Source organism: Ornithodoros turicata, chromosome 7 (assembly GCF_037126465.1).
Source record: "Ornithodoros turicata isolate Travis chromosome 7, ASM3712646v1, whole genome shotgun sequence".
NCBI classification, from domain to species: Eukaryota; Metazoa; Arthropoda; class Arachnida; order Ixodida; family Argasidae; genus Ornithodoros; species Ornithodoros turicata.
In genome coordinates this window covers 10,559,338-10,568,504 of record NC_088207.1, presented here as the reverse complement: position 1 = coordinate 10,568,504, position 9,167 = coordinate 10,559,338, and the positions used below count along the sequence as shown (strand labels likewise).

Below are 9,167 nucleotides of genomic sequence, written 5' to 3'. Positions count from 1 at the left end.
ACAATTCGAGGAACACTTCAGAATGTATCGGACAACATTCCACGTAGGGACTGCGCAGATACCATACACTATGTATTTCCGTGGCGAGGTAAACACATAGCTCTTTTCGGTTAAATGTGCTGCAGTTGTACAGCGCATATAAATGCGTCATATGGAAATCTTGCCTTTTTATATGTATCTTATTGCAGGCAGAGGTGACAACATAACAGCCCAGGAACCTACATATTTTATCCACTGCTTGTTGTCTAGTTGTCAGGAACGTTCTGAGTGTATACTTAGAAGGTGTACAATTGTGTTAGAGACAGCCTTGAAGCATGCAGAGCTCAGCAATTGCTGAGCACCTTCTTCGTACCTTAACGTAACAGACACCTGCTGAGGCCACATACCTATATATTTTTTACTGCTGCTGTTTGGTGAAAACAACGCCAAATGTGTCTGGAGAAGCAGCCATGCTAACTGCAGAAGCAGCTATTGTACATTTTGGACGTTGATGTTCCATGTTTTCCTTGAAGTCACCGCAGCTCACATCAGGGAAGGATCCTGCCAGATAGCTCTGGACACGAAGGTGCTCATGACCTTTTGGCTTCTTGGAAATCGGGAGTCCTTCAGGGGTGTTGCGGAGAGGTTCGGCGTGAATAGAGGAACGCTTCGTTTCATTGTGGGGTATCTGGTAGTGTTATGGCCCGCTGTATGCGAGACTACATTTTGTGGCCCATGGAGATACAGCAGGTAGCCAATGCATTTGAGAGGAAGTGGAGGTTCCCAGGGGATGTGGGAGCCATTGATGGGTGCCACATTGTCATCAAGGCTCCAGTGGAGCAGCAGTCGGCGTGTTATAATTGCAAAGATCAGCACTCCATCATGGTCCAAGGGTGCTGCAATGATCAACTGATCTTCACACACGTGAGCATCCCGTGTCCCGGGCGTATGCATGATGCACGTGTGTTTTGTGCGATCCGGGATAGATGAGAAGCTGGAGGCTCTCCCAGAGCACCTGCACATCCTTGGAGATTCAGCGTACCCCTGAAACTTTACCTGATGACTTTGTTTTCGGCGACCATGGACACCTCACAGGCTATTCGAGTCTGACAGATACTGGAACGCAAAGCGTGTGTGTGTGTTACCTTAGTCACAAATGTTTACCGAAAGCTCCAATTGTCGTACACAGCGTATACAACAATATCAGAGTGTACTTGTGTGACATCTTTGACGATCGATGTGTGTCGTGCTTTGCATGACTCACCTGCTTTGCAAGTCTCAAATGGTGCTTGGACACCCAAGTCATATTAAAAAAAAGAATGGCCAAGGTGCTCTACCTACTTCGCTTACTGATACTCTCTGCATTCAGTCTTCCAGGAAAGTGTACAGTTCCATTGCGCAAAGCAAAGTAAACATACACATTCAGAGGCTAGATGCATATATCAGCAATGACTATCTTTCATGAACTAAAATAGATAGATAACAAACATCTCAATGAAGAGGAAGATGCCATACACAGGGTTACCTGACGGTATAACCAGTTCTGCATGAAGGATGGCTGCTCAGTAGGAGTGTATTATGACAAGTGCATAGACACTGACTGCGGGGGACTCTGGCCAACCCCCAATACTTCCACAGACCCCAAAGGCTTCTTGCAAAAGGGTTGCAGTTAGTACTTTTCTACATGAACAAAGATGCAGCAGATTTTAATTTTCAGCAGCTATGATTTTGGTCACTCAGTCTACTTTGTTTGTGCTCAATGTCTGCTATAAGTGCACAGGTACTATGTTTACGTCTACATTTCACCACTGCTTGCTTTGCTGCTGCACTTTGGTGATGCACAAACAGCAGGAGCATATGTCGCAACTTAGAATGGAGAATGGACTTAGAATGGAGAATTTTTTTACCTCAGAGAAAGCTTAGTCTGCACAGTCAGTGTTTTGTTCTTCCTTCAGAGTTCCCCTGACTTCAACTACACACCAGCATTATCCTTTGCCTTCTTGCATTAGAACGTATAAGCACAGTACGGGTACATCTGCAGAAAGAGCAATTCATACGCAAGCCCAAGGAAGAAAAATAACCCAAAGCATGTGTAACACAAAATCGCAACATGCGTGCACATGTAACACATGTATGCGGCTCTATAGAGTAGGCCCTCTATAGAAAGGCGGTTAGTCAGGAAACTGAGTGTTACTGTTTGCATATTCCTTTTTGCTTGACCTCTCCACTGTGACCTGTCTAGCGCTCGTATCATCAAAGAGGTACCCAAGCCCCCTTACCACGACGAGGTAAGGGATAGTTTAAGGGGGAAGTAGTTCAGAAGCACCAGACTAAGCACTACAGTTCGGAAGCACCTGACTATAGGTTGTGTAGTTCGCAAGTGCCCGACAAATGGTAATAGTTAGGCGATGCTGACTAAACTTGATGGCACAAAGGCATGCATCTTCCGCCCATGGCATGACACACTCTAGAGCACACTTGCACATGCGTTCACTACTGCCAGTGTGGAACGTGGCAGATTGCGCTGAACAAGGTGAGTCCATCACCATGCAGTATTGAAACACAGAGTAGAACATGGATAGCAGAATGCGTCCTCCACCTGTATTGCTGCACAGAGCAGATTGCGCAGAAGGACACGCGTCTCCCACCTGCGCAAGGGCTCACAGTAGATCGCGCAGAATATGCGTCCTCTACACGTATACTGAGACGAGCAGAAAAGAAAGTAAAAAATATGCACGCACTATTGGCGTCGAGGTGCACACATGCTCATGCTGCTCCTATCAATCCTCTGCACACACGTAATGGCCTCAGGAGCTAGAGGCATCGTACCAGAAAGGGTAGAAATAATGTTGTCCTCGTCTATACATTGCCTGATGTTGCTCCTAAAGCCAGATTCACAGCGGAGGAGGAGTTCATAGGCATCTGCATGTCAGTCATTCAACTCCGTAGGATTTTTTCCAGAGTGAACTGTCCACCCCTTGAAGTTTCATTTGATTTTTCAACTACAGCAGTTATGTGTACAAACCTTGTTGTTCTTTGTGACTATTGATAGAATGTAGCCTACAACTTCAACTTCAATTAGCATTGGCCTTCCATACTGTTGCATCGGCAGGCATACCGCAAAACCAAAAACGTTTATTTCCGGGAACCAAGCTCTTAAGTACAGCTTGGCACCGCAGCGCCACAGGGTAGACAGATAGCTCGCTTATGGAGCACCGAAGCTCCCGCTGTAACATCTTCCTCCTCGGAATTTAATACACAAGATATACACAGTACGTAACATTCCACATAAGAGAAATCACTTTTTTCGAAAGTCCACTGACTGATACCTGTCAGGAACAGTTTTCGCACGTTGGCTACGCCGCACCATGGTAGACTCGGTGTCTTGACTTGCCGGTCTGTCTCGCTCGTTTTGATTTTGGCTCTCTTCTGATTCAGTAGCATGCGCTTTTGCACCGGCTATCTCCAGTGACGTAGGGAGTTCTTGAGGTTGTGTTGCGGTGTGCGCGTCTTCGCGTGGTGCTGCACCGGCAGGAGAGAGCTGTGTGGGAGCTGTAGAGGAAGACGGAGACGGAGGCCTCGGAGACCTCTCACCACTAGAACCTGGTATTTAGTGCCGCGCGCGGAGATGGTCCGCGTGCGTAAGTCGTACCGTAGTGCCTATCTTGACTAAAAAGGTAACAGGACTTCCACATTTCTCGATAACATCAGCAACCCATAAATCACGTTCAGACACCACGTCACCAACGTCGAAATTTCGAGCCAACCCTCTTCTGGTGTCTGAGTGATCCTTAATGACCCGCTGCTTCGATTTCATGTGCTCTATGAAACTGGTTTTCAGCAGAGATAACTTAGTTCGCTGCTGCCGCTTTAAAAACAGCTCTGCTGGCGTATGTCCGGTTAACGAGTGATGTTCGGGTATGCTAACAAGAACGCATCTAATGTTTCCTGTAAGCTGCGATTGGAACGGTCGCAGTGGCCTTGCAGTACTTGCTTATCCAAAGCCCTTTTTGTTGTCTGCACTAGCCTCTCTGCTTCACCATTTGATGGCGGGTGATTAGGGGGACTTCGCATGTGATGGATCCCGCAAGTTCTCATGTACTCGGTGAATTCTTCTGATGTAAATTGGGGACCGTTACCACTCACCAGACTCTCTGGCAAGCCATAAGCCGCAAACACCGATCTTAACTTTTCAATTGTTTTCATCGTTGATGTTGATGTCATTCGAAAGACTTCTGTCCATTTAGAAAACGAATCAACCAGCACCAGAAAAGTATCGGGGGTTTTCATCATAAAATCCACATGTACTCTTTCTCAACACTTGGCGGGAAAGGGCCACTGCTGCAGGGGCGCCCTTTGCGGGAGAGGGCTGCATTGCCTGACAAATCGCACAGTCACGTACATGCTTTTCAACTGTCACAGTCAATCCCAGGCCACCAAACATAGCTTCGCGCTAACATTTTCATGCGAAGACATTCCGGGATGTTTCTCATGCAATAACATTAGCCACTTGTGCCCTTAGTTCCTCAGGCACAACAACCCTTCCGCCCCAGATTAGGCATCCCTGTTCGGTGGACAGTTCATTTCTTCGTGCCCAATAGGTACGTAACTTCTCGTCCTTGACTTGACATAGACATCCTCTTAGCGTTAAGTCCATAACTCTTACTAGCGTGCTATCCCACTTTGTGGCCTTGGCGATGACATCTGATGTTATGGGAGTTGATTGAAATACAGCTAGACACTCACGTGTGTCCTCTGCGTGGTCACTGGTATCTGGTATTGGCAGACGTGACAGAGCATCGGCTACTTCCAGGCTTTGTCCTCGACGGTATTTCAGACGGTAGTTGTACGCCGACATCAAAAGTGCCCACCGACGAATTCGAGCTGCTGCAAAAGCTGGGACTCCCTTGTCCGAGGATGCCCAGTAGTGGTTGATGGTCTGTATACATGGTGAAAGGTCGTCCGTAGAGATACCTATGGAAACGTTTTAATCCAAAGTGTGGGAGCCTATTCCCACTCTCGGGGGCAAAGCCCGTCCATTCGACTCCCGTGGAAAGCGAGGCACAGAGACAAAGTCAAAATACGGAAAGAAACGCGATATTTAATAACTCACATAATGGAATCTTTATACCGAGAATGTTCTCCAAGCCAGTCGTTCCACGCACCGTCTCCGAGGCCAGCCGCTCCAGGCTCTGATCTCGCTCACACGCGCTCACGGTTTTTGATCTGTCCAAGCCAAGGCCCCTCCCACAGCGCGTGAGGCTAACATCTGACCTAGACACAGGTTTTGCCTGGTGCCATATATGTGTGGTGGCCAGATTCACCACAAAAGATGATGGCGAGTGTTTCCTTTTCGCCTTGCGAATACTTCCTTTCCGCTTCGGAGAGAGTGCGTGACGCAAATGCTATTGGCTTTTCATGACCATCTGTGGTGATGTGAAAAATTACTGCCCCTAGTCCGTAGGCTGACGCATTACACATAAGACCCAGCGGTTTAGTCACATCGTAGTAAGTCAGGACGTTACTCTTCATGAGAAGGCATTTTGTTCTTTCAAATGCAGATTGGCATTCCTTCGTCCATGACCACCCTTGTCCTTTTTTTAGCAACTGGTAGAGGGGCGCTGCAACAGTCGACAAATTTTTCATAAACTTCCCTAAAAGTTCAACATACCGAGGTACGATCTTAGTTCAGTGATAGTCTTGGGTTCAGGCGCATCTCTGATAGCCTTCATCTTGGTCAATGTTGGAAGGATCCCGTCTCCCGTTATCTTACGCCCAGGTATACTACGGATTCCGCGAAAAATTTGCATTTATCCCCCTTAACTGTGATGTTATACTCTTGAAAAGGCTGTAGCACTTGTTCAAGGTTACGTTGTGCTTCTTCCATAGTTTCGCCGCCTACGATGACATCATCGATATAACACCCGACCTTGACAATTCCCGTTAGCGCGTGGTCCATAAGGGACTGAAAAATGGCCGGAACGGTAGCAATACCGACTGGCAGTCTTTGATACTCAAATAACCCCATTGGTGTATTAACAGTCAAGGAAGGACGACATTCTGGACTGATTGGAACTTGCTGGTACGCGGATGATAGGTCCAGCACTGAAAACACCTTGCATCCCGCAAGCGACGCAAACAAATCCTCCGGGTGTGCAGTCAGTAGTAATCTGTTCTTAACACGGGATTGATGATGACTTTGTAATCTCCGCAAAGTCTTACTGCGTCCCCTGTCTTCTTAGGAACAACCACCAGTGCCGTCGCCCGTTCACTTTGTGACACACGTTTAATAATGCCGGCTTCCTCCAGATTGCTTAACTCTTGGGCTACTTTGTCCCGGACGGCAAAAGGCACGGACCGCGGCTTGCAGAAAACGGGTACTGCTCCTTCCTTCAGTACGATTTTTGCTTCATACTTCTCGATTCTGCCGAGTTGCGATGAAAACACAGCTGGAAACTTGCGATGCAGTTCGTTCACACGATCATCTACGCTGACAGAGAAAATTTCTTTCCAGTTCAATTGTAGGTTTTCCAACCAGTCCCTCCCTAGTAAGACCGGAAGTCGTTTTCCATGGTCTTTCACGACGTAGACTGGCAAGACACGACGCATTCCTTCGTACTCAACGTTTACATCCGCTTTTCCTTTCACTCCGATATGTTCGCCTGAGTAGGTCTTCAGGCATACTGACGTCGGCCGGCACCGTAAATGAGAAAAATGCCGTTCGAAAAATGCTGCTGGTATAAGTGACACGGCAGCACCTGTGTCGATCTGCATCGTGATAGGCTGCCCTTCGACGTCCATAGACACCGTATAGTTAGTCATTTTGCCCTCCGCGGTGTAAACTCTTATTGCGTAGCAGTTCAGTTCATCACTTTCATCGTCGGACGAGGACACATATTCAATTCCTTTGCTTCTTCGCGGATTGCTGCTTTTCCCTCGTACCTGCGAGCACATCTTTTGCAGATGGCCTTTTTCTTTGCAGCGATTACAACGGTACCCCTTGTACCAGCATCCTCGTGGATCATGTCGGTTTCCACATCGGAAACGGCTCCCCTTTCTTGATGGCCCTGACTCTTTTGAGTACGCTTCACTTTCTTGACCTTTTCTTGTTACTGCTGTCTTTAGTACGGCTTCTGCTTTATCTCTAGAAGCATCCGAGTGCAAATACGCTGTCTGTTTTTCTGCTTGCTCTCTCTCTCTAGCGCAATCTTGCACGCCGCTTCAAATGTGAGCTTGGGTTCCGCAAATAATGCTTGCTGCGTCCGTTCGTTTCGTAGTCCTGCTACAACTCTGTCTCGCAGGGCCTCTTGTAGAATTTGTCCAAATTCGCACTTTCTAGCCAGGTGTTTTAACTCCACTATAAAATCGGCTACACTTTCTTGTTCCTGTTGACATCTGCGATTAAACCTGCATCGCTCTGCAATTACAGATTTTGTTGGGCTAAAAAAGTTCTTTAATGCCGCCTTGGCCTCTTCGTAGGTCTTCTCGACGGGTAAACTAGGAACGAGTAAGTTTTTGAGTATTTCGTAAGTTGATCCACCAATGACAGTCAGGAAAACTGCGAGCTTTTTTGCGTCGGAATATCATTGGCTGTGATGTAGTGTTCAAACCACTCTATGTAGGAATCGAAATTTTACGCCTTCTCGTTAAACTCTCCAATACGTCCTATTCGAGACATTATGGTATTGTGAATGTGTTGCCTGTCTGCCGAGCTCCGTTGTTCAGTCATCAGTTGGTTTGTTACTTGTGGCCTTGTCCTAGCTTGATGGGTAGGAACATCGCAAGCAGCTTGTTAGAGAGCCGCTGGGTTGTAGACAAAACCCCGTCGCCAGTGTTGCATCGGCATGCATACCACAAAACAGAAAACGTTTATTTCCGGGAACCACGCTCTTAAGTACAGCTTGGCACCGCAGCGCCACAGGGTAAACAGATAGCAGGTGTAACAGATAATTTAGCTAGCATATGGAGCAGCGCCACAGGGTAAACAGATAGCAGGTGTAACAAGATAAGTTAGCTGCACCAAAGCTCCCGCTGTAACACATATCCCAGGCAGCACAATGTACTGAAAGTCAAGTGCAATAGGGGTGGAGGGGTAGGTGGAAGGCCTTGAACAGACTCGTGAAACTAAATAAGGTTGATAAGACACATACCGCCTACCCCCATTGCACTCGACTTTCAGTACATCGTGCTGCTTGGGATGTCATATTGTCAACATCTGTGTCGAGACCCAAGTTGTTGCTGACAAGAGAGGTGTCAAAGTCTACCAAAAAGTATGTACCGTCGTGTACTTCGTAGTTCAGACTTTGAGGTATTGACTGATGCTTATGATTTTCAAGTTCATTTTGAACTCCCTTGGTGTTGGAGTGGGGTTCTTGAAATGTACACTTGAAAAAAAAAAATCCAGGCTATCATGTGTAAACCTTGATGTCAGCAACAACTCAAAGGAGAGGTCCTGAAGAAGGTACCGCTGCAGCTGCAGGATTGAAGTCGTTGAGAGGCGAAGCACTCCCTGACATGGCTTAAATTCCCGATTTCCAATTTTTATATCCAACACAACATACCCATGGAAGTTTTCAGGGAATCCACAACCTCTTCGTGTCTTGCAGGGTCGTGTTTGCTCAGAGCCATGATTGGGTGGCGGCTGCAAATCATGTCAAACCAGTGTTTCACTTGCCGAAGAAACAAGGCTGTAATTAGTACACTTTACTCCCAGCCATGTTCTTTCACCATTGTGCGAAGAGTGGAGTTGCTGAAGATGTACATTGCATTGCAGACCTTCATTTTGTCGAAGTGGTTGGGACATAACAGCTCTGGCCTCAGGTTAGGAACTAGCTTGAAAGTACTTGGTGCTGCACAAGTCTTTTGTTGGGTTCCACACTCATTGTGTTGCCAATCAAACCATGTGCAGCAGCGCCTAGAGGATCAATTATGATCCGTTGTCCGCTAACGAGATGTGAGCACAAATTCTTCACAAGGATGTGGAACATTATCTGCAAGCACTCTGATGGCGTGGATGCTAAATGAAGGATGTTTCGCAACGTTTTCTACACGGCTGTGCTTTCCTGTGACAACACCAAAATATTGCCACATGGACCTGTTTCCTGATGCCGTATGTGCTGTTATCGCAAGAATTTTCAGGCCGATGTCAAATCAGTTTTCGATGACTGACGCAGTGAAATTTCCAGCAT

General features: G+C 47.0%; 2 pseudogenes; one reads left to right on the top strand and one right to left on the bottom strand.

Moving 5' to 3' along the window:
- Positions 1 to 485: 485 nt before the first annotated feature.
- Positions 486 to 1,145, top strand: LOC135399522 (putative nuclease HARBI1; annotated as a pseudogene).
- Positions 1,146 to 7,100: 5,955 nt separating this feature from the next.
- Positions 7,101 to 7,657, bottom strand: LOC135400442 (uncharacterized; annotated as a pseudogene).
- Positions 7,658 to 9,167: the final 1,510 nt, after the last annotated feature.